The following is an 11,871-nucleotide window of genomic DNA, read 5'->3' as shown; positions in this document are numbered from 1 at the left end:
TGTTGAGCTATGTTCAGTGGATTATAACAAACTCCAATTAGTAGTTTACCGTCATTGCCTGCTCGATGAATATTTACCCATAATGACTCCACACTGTCACAGTCTCCACCAATGTATTTATTCAGGACCGGTATTAGGCTGGATTTTACAAACAGACAAACCCCTTCACCTTTTTTATATTTTCTATCCCTTCTGAATACGGTGTAGCCCCTCACATTTGTTACCCAGTCATGGCTCTCATCCAGCTAGGTTTCTGTTATGCAAACTACATCATAATTCATGTCGGTCATTAGAATCTTCAACTCGTCCATTTTACTTGCAAGACTTCTTGCATTCGCCAGCATACATTTAATCTTACCGACTTTAATATTCTTAGGTCCATATTTATTCCTATTCACCTCCCTACTCGGCTTGCTAACCCTAGCCCCCCCTAAATCCCCATTATCCCCTTCTGTATCCCACTCCCTATGTACTCTATCTAACCCCGCTTGTGTATCCTTACCCTCCCTCCCCGAGATCCTAGTTTAAAAGCTCCTCCAGCCGTCTAACCATTCTTTCCCCCAGCACAGCTGCAGCCTCCCCATTTAGATGCAGCCCGGCCCTACCATAGAGCCTGTAGCCGACAGAGAAGTCAGCCAGGTTCTCCATGAACCCAAACCCTTCCTTCCTGTACCAATTTCTAAGCCACTTATTTAACTCCCTAATCTCCCACTGTCTTTCTAGTTACGATCGTGGCACTGGTAGTATTTCTGAAAACACTACCTTGGACGTCCTGAACTTTAGCTTCTCTCCTAGTTCCCTAAATAAATTTTTAAGGACCATCCATCTCCCACTGACTTTGTCATTGGTACCAATGTGTACCATAACTGCCGGGCCTTCCCCTGCCCCACCCAGCAATCTGTGTATTCGATACGTAATATGCCGAACCCGAGCATCTGGCAGACAACACACTGTTCGTTCATGGTTGAGGCGACAGAGGACCCTATCTGTCCGCCTAATAATCAAATCCCCTACCAGCAGCATCTGTCTGACCTTTGCTGCACTCCTACTTCCATCTGGACTTGAATCCCTCATATCAGCCAAACAAGCATATTTGCTAGGTTGTGCCAGTTCAGGACTAGCCTCCCTGGAACTTTTTCCCCTACCCCTTCCTCTAACTTTACACAGCTACTAATCTCTGGACCCTGTGTGCTTGCCTGCCTACACTCACGTCCATCCCAATGGCCCCAGCCAGTGTTTGCTCAGTAAGGTCTAAACTCCACTCGTGGTTTGCGATGCTCCTAAGTGTTACAAGCTGCATATTTAGATCCATAGGGAGAGGAGACCTTGTCGACTTGCTCCGAAATTCCAAACGCTGCTACTACCCTGTCCTACTACACCTTCGGAGGAGCCTTCGCAGTTAGATAGACTCCAGTTGTCCAAAGAGGAACGGCAATGCAGATGATCGACTGGATTGTGTCTACTGTGGCCACAAGGGACATTTCGTGCGCCAATGCCCTCAAAAGCTGGGAAACTCCAGCACCTAGGTTTAGATTGGAGAGACTAACCCAGGCGAATCACTCTCTACCACTAAATTCTCTCCCAAATTGTCTATTCCCGTGTCTATTGTCACCAGTGAAGGATCGCACTATGTGCTTGCCTACTTGGATTCCAGAGTGGCCGCAAATTGCATTTAACAGGACATAGTTGATAGGAGAAACCCTTGGCGGTCGCCTCTGTAGATGGACAACCTCTGCGTGACCCGATTCTGTCTATCACCAAACTGCTGAGGCTGCAGATAGGAGTCCTTTAATCTGAGCTGATTGCTTTCTATGTATTGTCCAGGGCTATCAACCCCAACATGTTCCAGTCCTTGATTGGAATTCCGGAGAGGTTCTACAGTGAGGACCCCGATGTCTGCATGGTTGCCTGTCTGAGGTCTGTTCTGTCTCCACTGCCTCAGTTTCTTTCTGGATTACTCCACAATATGCCAACTACACGGATGTCTTCAGCAAGAAGGAGGCATAGGTCCTTTTTCCTCATCGTCCATATGACTGTCCCATAGAGTTGCTTCCTGAAGCTTCTCTCCCTCGTGGACGAGTCTACCCACTTTACTTCCCTTGAAACCCAGGTCATGTCACAGAATGTCAAGGAGAACCTGGTGAAGTCTACTTCACCAGCTGGAGCTGGATTCTTCTTCGTGGAGAAAAAGGATGAGTCACTGCGACCATGTATAGACTACCGTGGATTGAACCAAATCACGGTAAAAAATAAGTATCCCTTGTTGCTTATCTCTGAGCTCTTCGACAGGATTAGTGGCGCTAAGGTGTTCACGAAGCTGGATCTACGCGGGGCCTATAACTTGATTCGTATACGCAAGGGTGATGAATGGAAAACCACATTTAACACCCGGGACAGTCTCTACGAGTAACTTGTCATGCCCTTTGGACTGTGTAACGCTCCAGCGGTGTTCCAGGAGTTCGTGAACGATATGTTCCCAGATCTCCTGTATGTCTGTGTGGTGGTATATCTGGACAACATCTTGATCCAAGACGACGCATCGGAAGCATGTACGCCAAGTCTTGTTGCAGTTAAGCGGGAATAAATTATATGCAAAACTGAAAAAGTGCGTATTTGAAAAAAAGACCTTGCCCTTCCTGGGCTATATTGTCTCCGTTCGTGGTCTTCGAAAGGACCCGAAGAAGGCCGTCTTGGAGTGGCCACGTCCTCAGGGTCCCCGAGCTACACAAAGATTTCTTGGATTCGCTAATTTCTATCGCCAGTTTCATCCAAACATCTCGTCCCTTACTGAACGCTAACGACTGGACCCCCGAAGCGGAGATGGCAATCCCAAACCACAAGAACGCCTTCGCGTCTGCTTCTGTTCTTCATCATCCAGATGTTACTCAGTAGTTTTCCTTGGAGGTTGATGCATCTTCCATTGGTGCTCAAACAGAACCGATAAAAACACAGGGACATATACAAAAACACCGAAAAAGGCCATACTTACAAATGGACACAGCCAGGCCAGAAATGCTGATGAAAGGGCGAGCAGGTGCTTTAAATAATAATAGCCACTCCCACTAGTCTTGAGGGGAGTGGTGTGTGGTGCATGGGATGTGTAGTAAGAAATAATAAATGAATAGTGTGTGTGCAAGTGTAATAAATCCTCGACAAGCCACTGTTCTTCGCCAAGTTTCATTTTCTTGTTTCAATCATTTGAGACTGACGAAACCTCAACATATTATTGAACCTTCTAGGAATATTGCCGTAAAGGTCATTCCGCCTGTAAAAAGATCTTTGTCCATCCTGCTGACAGGAAAGTAATTCTTTGCTGGGGGCATAATTCCAAACTGGCTGGGCATTCTGGTGTTCGAAAGACTCTGAACTTTTTTGCTTGTCATTACTGGTGGCCCTCGCTACCTAGGGATGTCTTGGACTTTGTTTCCAAGCTCTACCAGTGCCTAATGCTCCCTGGCAACACATTGCTATGGACTTTATTAATGACCTTCCCTCTTCTGCTGGATGTACCACGATCTGTGTGGTCGTGGATCGTTTCACCAAAATGGCACATTTTGTTCCCTTAATGGGCCTCTCCTCAGCTCTTCGTCTGGCAGATCTGTTCGTCCAACACCTACATGGACTACCTCTTCATATTGTTTCTGACCAGGGTGTACAGTTCACGTCTAAATTCTGGAGAGCCCTGTGTAATCTTTTAGATGTGAAGATGTATTTTTCTTCTGCCTACCACCCACAGTCTAACGGTCAAGTGGAGAGAATCAACAAGGTACTAGAGAATTATCTCCATCATTATGTCTCTGTACAACATGACAATTGGGTACAGCTTCTGCCTTGGGCGAAATTCTTATACAATAACCATACTAGCGAGTCTACTACTTCCTCTCTGTTTTATATTGTTCCTCTTCCTGTACCAACTATGTTTAAAGTGCCTGCAGCCAATGCTGCATTCGGGTTGTTTCTTCACATCTGGCAGCAGACCAAGTCCACAATTCTCCATGCAGTGAATCGCATGAAAACATATGCCGATAAGAAAAGAAGGGTTCCACCTCAGTTTCTACCAGGAGTCGAGGTCTGTCTTTCCTCTAAGAACATTCGTCTGAAGGTCCCTTCCCACAAGTTCGCTCCCAGGTTCCACGGTCCCTTCGAGGTGTTGCAACAGATCAACCCAGTGTCCTATAAACTTCAACTGCCTCCTACTCTCAAAATCAGCAATTCGTTCCATGTTTCTTTCCTAAAGCCTGTGGTCCTGAACCGCTACAGTAAATCTACTGGTTCTGCAGTTGCTACCAGCGGTTCCTCTGATGTCTTTGAGGTAAAGGAGATCCTGGACTACGAGAGAGTAGGAGGAAAGACATTCTATCTGGTGGACTGGAAAGGGTTTGGTCCTGAGGAGAGGTCCTGGGAGCCAGAAGAGAACATCAATGCCTCAACTCTCCTCAAGAGATTCCTCCTACGCTCTGGACCTAAAAAGAGGGAACGTAAGGGGGGTACTGTTGTGTCCGCGGTCGCTGACCGCCAGCACGCCGTACTTACCAGCAGCCACAACCGCGGGACACTAGCAGCTTGTCGACATCTCCCTCCTAGGAGTCGCCGACTCTCGTGGCTGCTTCCCCCTGCTTCTAGGGTGCACGCTCGTCTGCGGCCTTAAAGGGCCAGTGCGCACACCCGCCAAAATGTTCCCTAACCAATCCCCTCACTTCCTGAACTATATAAAGGGCTCTGCCCTTCCACTCCTTGCCTGAGTGTTGTTGTTGTATTCCCATGTTAGTCTTGCAAATGGTCCCTTAGTTGTTATCTGACTCCCAGTGTTCCCGTATCCTACTACCCGTATCCTGCATCCCGTAACTGTGCTTGTTCCTGAGTTGCATCTACTGATGGAGTCATGTTGTCATCTGCCATTTTCCGTGTCATCCGCCACGTCTGGTGTCATCCACCACGTCTGGGATCATCTGTCACGTCTGGTATCATCTGCTACTACGAACATCTGCCTGAACATCCCCCCAGGTACTCTTACCTTAGAGACTGTTATTGAATGTAGTTGGCCAGCTGCTACTCCGCTACGGCGGAGCGGCCTATTGGGTCCACATACCCCACAGGCGTGACATTAATGATGCTGGACTGCTATTTTTTTTAACACTACTCTACATCGGAAGCATTTCCTACTGTATGTGTTAAACATAAGTCAAAAACATGTTATGTATAGTCTAAGACCACGTTCACACAGAGAGGATACGATGCATAAAAGTACACAGCGTATCCGACCTGGAACCCGCAAGTTATTCCGGCCGAAAAACCACAAATTGTGGTGTCGTTTTTCGGAAAACAGCGGTTAAAAATAATGCTTATATCCCGGTCTCCGTAGTCATGGTGACATGTCTCTCAGTTGTCCGTGCAGCGCGGCCTTCTCTGCTGCAGCAGTCACATGGGATGAAACGTCATCCCAGGAGGCCAGCCTGAACGGAGAAGTATAGAGAACAGGGTAAGTATAAGCTTTTTTTTTTCTGAGTTGCAATTTTTGCAGCGGAATCGCCACTTATCCTCCGCAAAAATCGCAACATCTGCTATTACCTCCCCAGTGAATTTAATGGGGAAAACCCGCAACAGAAAAGCAGCGATTTAGAGGTATAAATTGACATGCTGCTGATTAAAACGACGCACCTCAGTTCAATTTCTGAAAGATTTTTCGGCGTATTTTTTACGCAGCGTATGGAAGAGATTTGTTCAAATCTCATCCACTCTGCTGCTACTGTGGTACCCTAAGGGTATGTGCACACGATACCGACCATTACGGCTGAAATTACGGAGCTCTTTTCAGGAGAAAACAGCTCTGTAATTTCAGACGTAATTGCATGTACTCGCGTTTTGCGAGGCGTCAATTACGACTGTAATTTGGAGCTGTTCTTCATTGGAATCAATGAAAAACGGCTCAAATTATGTCTCAAGAAGTGTCCTGCACTTCTTTTGATGAGCCGTCTTTTTTACGCGTCGTCGTTTGACAGCGACGCGTAAATGACAGGTCGTCGGCACAGTACGTCGGCAAACCCATTCAAATGAATGGGCAGATGTTTTTACCGACGTATTTGAGCCGTATTTTCAGACGTAAATCGAGGCTTAAAACGCCTCGTTTACGTCTGAAAATAGGTTGTGTGAACCCAGCCTAATTCTTACTGCAACTAATTCACCCCATTCAGTGCAAGAACCTGCAAATGACATTCTGCTTCATAAGTCCTTGGTAGTGTGACAAGGGGGAGTGGGAGCTTCACTCTATTTAAAGCTGAATTTATAGGTTTTGAATAGAGGTGAGTTTGAAGTTTAAGAAAGATTGTTGTGTTGAAATGCAAGATAGCAATCACCTGCTCTGCCAGGAAATCCTATCATATTATTAATGGCAGATTCTGGAATATGGTTCAACTACATTTTAACAAAAGGTTATTTAGTTTTTTGCTTCTTATGTCCCTTTGACAGTACTCCCTTGACAGTACATAGGGGCACCAACTGCATTACAAAGAAAAGCTTTCATAGGTGATTAGGGGTAGGTTGTAAGTAATGCAACATATCCATCATACACCTGAGGGTGACCGTTAGGCCACTTTCTGACAAGCGTATTTTTCCATCCGTATTACATCCGTTTTTTTCTGTACGTAATACAGAGCTAATGTTAATCAATGAGGCTATTCACATGGGCATATAAAATATGTGAATATTTTTAAAACGCAGCATGCACTACTTTCATCCCTATTGCGGATGGCAAATGCCCATTGAAGTTTATGCACAGTGATTAAAATATGGATGCATCTGTATTAGGTACAAATGTGAATCATATTGCTTTCGTATCTCATCAGTATTGCATTGGTTTTTCAAAGGGGCTGCCCTAAATAAATCAATCTCCCCAGAAGACAGCCCATCAGTATTACAGATCTGTAATACCGATGAAATACTGATGACATACCCAATCTGTAATACGTCCATATTCCCCTCCTCTAAAAGAAGCCGAAGTCCTACCAACAATTCATCCATGTGCCTAGCCTTAAAGAGGCTCTGTCACCACATTACAAGTGCATTTTTTCTTTCTTTTTAGGTACTCTGTAGATATTGTCATCATTATTTGAAAATAACTCATAGAGTTAAAGAGGCTCTGTCACCAGATTATAAGTGCCCTATCTCCTACATCAATTTTGAGCAAGTTATGAACAATTTTAGATTTATGCTAATTAGTTTCTCAATAGACAACTGGGTGTTTTTGTTAAGGATCTGCCAGGCACAGCTTCTGTATCCACGCCCATAGGTAATCAGTCTGCACCTGCTTCTATGTCTGTGAGACTGACTCCATCTTCCACCACTCAGGATGGCAGGCTTAGGAGTGGGAGAGCCTATCACAGCCTGGCCAGACGGAGCTAGCTACCGCCCTCTGTCTATTTATACCTGCCTTTCCTGTTCCTCCTTGCTTGTGATTCCTCTCGTTTTGTTTCCTGGCCCTGCTGCAGCTTCTTGAACCATTTGACCCTGCTTCATATTGACCCTGGCTTACTGACTACTCTCCTGCTCCGCGTTTGGTACCTCGTACACTCCTGGTTTGACTTGGCTCGTTCACCACTCTTGTTGCTCACGGTGTTGCCGTGGGCAACTGCCCCTTTTCCCTTGCTTCTGTGTACCCTTGTCTGTTTGTCTGTCGTGCACTTATTGAGCGTAGGGACCGTCGCCAAGTTGTACCCCGTCGCCTAGGGCGGGTCGTTGCAAGTAGGCAGGGACTGAGTGGCGGGTAGATTAGGGCTCACTTGTTTGTTTCCTTACCCCCATCATTACATAATCACAAGCCATATACCTACTCTATCCTAGTCCCGCACACTACTATGGACCCCCTTGAGACCCTGGTTCAGCAAATGCAGGGTCTCTCCCTACAGGTCCAGGCCCTGGCTCAGAGGGTCAACCAGCCTGATGCTACCATGGTAGTGCCCCTCACCTCATCTCTTGAACCCCACCTCAAGTTGCCTGACCGGTTCTCAGGGGACCGGAAAACTTTTCTCTCCTTTCGGGAGAGTTGTAGGCTCTATTTTCGTTTAAAGCCCCACTCCTCAGGTTCTGAGAGCCAGCGGGTGGATATAATCATGTCCCGGCTCCAGGAAGGGCCCCAAGAATGGGCCTTCTCCTTGGCTCCTGACACCCCTGAACTTTCCTCCGTTGATCTTTCCTTTTCTGCTCTCGGACTCATTTATTACGAGACTGACAGGACTGCCTTTTTCCGAGAGTCAGCTGGTGACCTTACTTCAGGGTAAGAGACCTGTTGAGGAATATTGCTCTGACTTTAGGAAGTGGTGCGTAGCTTCTCGGTGGAATGACCCTGCCTTAAGGTGCCAGTTTAGGTTGGGTCTGTCGAACGCCCTGAAAGACCTGCTAGTTAGCTATCCCTCTTCTGACTCCCTAGACCAGGTTATGGCTTTAGCGGTACGACTTGACCGACGTCTCAGGGAACAACAACGTGAACGTTTTTGTGTTTTCTCCTCTGACTCCCCCATGATGCCACCCGAGGTTCCTTTGCTTCGTTCTTCCACGGAAGACTCGGAGGTACCTATGTAACTCGGGGCCTCCGTGTCCCCCCAACAACGTAGAAAGTTCCGCAGGAAGAATGGTCTCTGCTTCTATTGTGGGGATGACAAGCATCAAGTGAACACCTGTTCTAGGCGTAAGAATAAGCAGCCGGAAAACTTCCGCGCCTAAGTGATCATCGGGGAGGTCACTTGGGCGCACAGGTATTTCCCGTAAATATGAAACGTAATAAAATCTTGCGTCTCTTTTGGTGGTAGGTCTGCTACCGGCAGTGCCTTCGTGGATTCAGGGTCGTCTGCTAATATCATGTCTGTGGAATTTGCTATGTCTCTAGCTATGCCTTTGATTGATTTGCCTAAACCTGTCCCGGTAGTGGGTATCGACTCCACTCCTCTTGCTAATGGTTATTTTACACAGCATACCCCTGTTTTTGAACTCCTTGTTGGCTCCATGCATTTGGAGCAGTGCTCTGTACTGTTGATGCAGGGATTATCGTCCGATTTGGTTTTAGGCCTTCCCTGGTTGCAGTTGCATAATCCCACGTTTGACTGGAATACTGGGGATCTTACCAAATGGGGTAATGAATGCTTGACGTCATGTTTTTCTGTTAATTCTATTTCTCCCCCTGAGGAGGTGAACACGCTACCTGAGTTTGTTCAGGACTTCGCTGATGTTTTCTCTAAGGAGGTCTCCGAAGTGTTACCTACTCATAGAGAATACGATTGCGCTATCGATTTGGTACCAGGAGCTAAGCTCCCTAAGGGTAGGATATTTAATCTCTCCTGTCCCGAACGTGAAGCCATGAGAGAGTATATCCAGGAATGCCTGGCCAAGGGTTACATTCGCCCCTCTACTTCTCCGGTAGGTGCTGGCTTCTTCTTCGTAGGGAAGAAGGATGGTGGTCTTAGGCCATGCATTGACTACCGTAACTTGAATAAGGTCACTGTAAGGAACCAGTATCCCCTTCCTTTGATTCCTGATCTCTTTAATCAGGTTTAGTGGGCCCAATGGTACTCTAAGTTTGATCTACGTGGGGCGTATAACCTTATCCGCATCAAAGAGGGGGATGAGTGGAAGACTGCGTTTAACACGCCCGAATGTCATTTCGAATACCTCGTCATGCCCTTTGGGCTGTGTAATGCTCCCGCGGTCTTCCAGAATTTCATAAATGAGATTTTAAGAGATTACCTGGGGGTATTTCTTGTAGTGTACCTTGATGACATACTTGTGTTTTCCAAGGACTGGTCCTCCCACATTGAGCATGTCAGGAAGGTGCTCCAGGTCCTTCGGGAAAACAAACTGTTTGCGAAGACCGAAAAATGTGTGTTTGGGGTGCAGGAGATACAATTTTTGGGTCAAATCCTCACTCCTCATGAATTCCGCATGGACCCCGCCAAGGTCCAGGCTGTGGCGGAATGGGTCCAACCTGCCTCCCTGAAGGCGTTACAGTGCTTCTTGGGGTTCGCTAATTATTACAGGAGATTAATTGCTAACTTCTCGGTCATCGCTAAGCCTCTTACGGACCTCACTCGCAAGGGTGCTGATCTCCTCCGCTGGCCGCCTGAGGCTGTCCAGGCTTTTGAGGTCCTTAAGAAGTGCTTTATCTCGGCCCGGTGTTGGTTCAGCCCAACCAAATGGAGCCATTTATCGTGGAGGTTGACGCGTCCGAGGTGGGAGTGGGGGCTGTCTTGTCCCAGGGTACCAGGTCCCTCACCCATCTCCGTCCCTGTGCCTACTTCTCCAGGAAGTTTTCGCCCACTGAGAGTAACTATGATATTGGCAACCGCAAACTCTTAGCCATTAAATGGGCATTTGAAGAGTGGCGCCACTTCCTGGAGGGGGCTAGGCACCAGGTAACGGTCTTTACCGACCACAAGAATCTGGTTTTCCTAGAATCTGCCCGGAGGCTAAACCCGAGACAAGCTCGATGGGCGTTATTTTTTACCAGATTAAATTTTTGGGTTACCTATAGGGCTGGGTCTAAAAATATTAAGGCTGATGCACTGTCGCATAGCTTCATGGCCAGCCCTCCTTCGGAGGAAGATCCTGCTTGTATTTTGCCTCCAGGTATAATCATTTCCTCTATTGATTCTGATTTATTCTCTGAAATTGCTGCTAATCGAGGTTCAGCTCCAGGGAACCTTCCTGAGAACAAGCTGTTTGTTGCCCTGCAATTCCGGCTAAGGGTACTTAGGGAAAATCATGACTCCGCACTATCTGGTCATCCAGGCATCCTGGGTACCAAGCCCCTCATTGCCAGAAACTATTGGTGGCCTGGGTTGCCTAAAGACGTTAAAGCCTACGTCGCCGCTTGTGAGGTTTGTGCTAGGTCCAAGACTCCCACGTCCCGTTCCCCAGAGACCTTGGACCCATATCTCCATGGATTTTATCACCGATTTGCCTCCATCTCAAGGCAAGTCGGTGGTGTGGGTGGTAGTAGACCGCTTCAGTAAGATGTGCCACTTTGTGCCCCTCAAAATACTACCCAATGCTAAGACGTTAGCTACCTTGTTTGTCAAACACATCCTGCGTCTCCATGGGGTCCCTGTCAATATTGTTTCTGACAGAGGGGTACAATTTGTTTCTTTGTTTTGGAGAGCCTTCTGTAAAAAGTTGGAGATTGATCTGTCCTTCTCCTCTGCCTTCCATCCTGAAACTAATGGCCAAACCGAGAGGACTAATCAGTCTCTAGAACAATATTTAAGGTGTTTTATCTCTGACTGTCAATATGATTGGGTCTCATTCATTCCCCTCACCGAATTTTCCCTTAATAACCGGGTCAGTAACTCGTCAGGGGTCTCCCCCTTTTTCTGTAATTTTGGGTTTAATCCACGGTTCTCCGTTCTCCTCCGTTTTACCTGGTAGTTCCAACAATCCCGAGGTAGAGGTCGTTCATCGGGAACTGTGCACAGTCTGGGCCCAGGTTCAGAAGAACCTAGAGGCGTCCCAGAGCATAAAAAAAACTCAGGCAGATAGAAGACGTTCTGCTAACCCCTTGTTTATGGTCGGGGATCTGGTGTGGCTATCGTCAAAGAACTTGCGCCTTAAAGTCCCGTCCAAGAAGTTTGCTCCCCGGTTTATAGGGCCGTACAAGGTCATTGAAGTCCTCAATCCTGTCTCCTTCCGACTGGAGTTGCCCCCATCTTTTCGAGTACACAACGTGTTTCATGCCTCCCTCCTTAAACGCTGCTCCCCGTCCTTGGCTCCCTCGAGGAAACCTCCTGTCCCCGTTCTCACCCCTGAGGGGGTAGAATTCGAGGTGGCCAAGATTGTGGACAGCAAGATGGTCCAAGACTCCCTCCAGTACCTGGTCCATTGGAGAGGATA

This window comes from Rhinoderma darwinii, chromosome 4 (assembly GCF_050947455.1).
Source record: "Rhinoderma darwinii isolate aRhiDar2 chromosome 4, aRhiDar2.hap1, whole genome shotgun sequence".
NCBI classification, from domain to species: Eukaryota; Metazoa; Chordata; class Amphibia; order Anura; family Rhinodermatidae; genus Rhinoderma; species Rhinoderma darwinii.
This window is presented reverse-complemented; position numbering follows the sequence as displayed.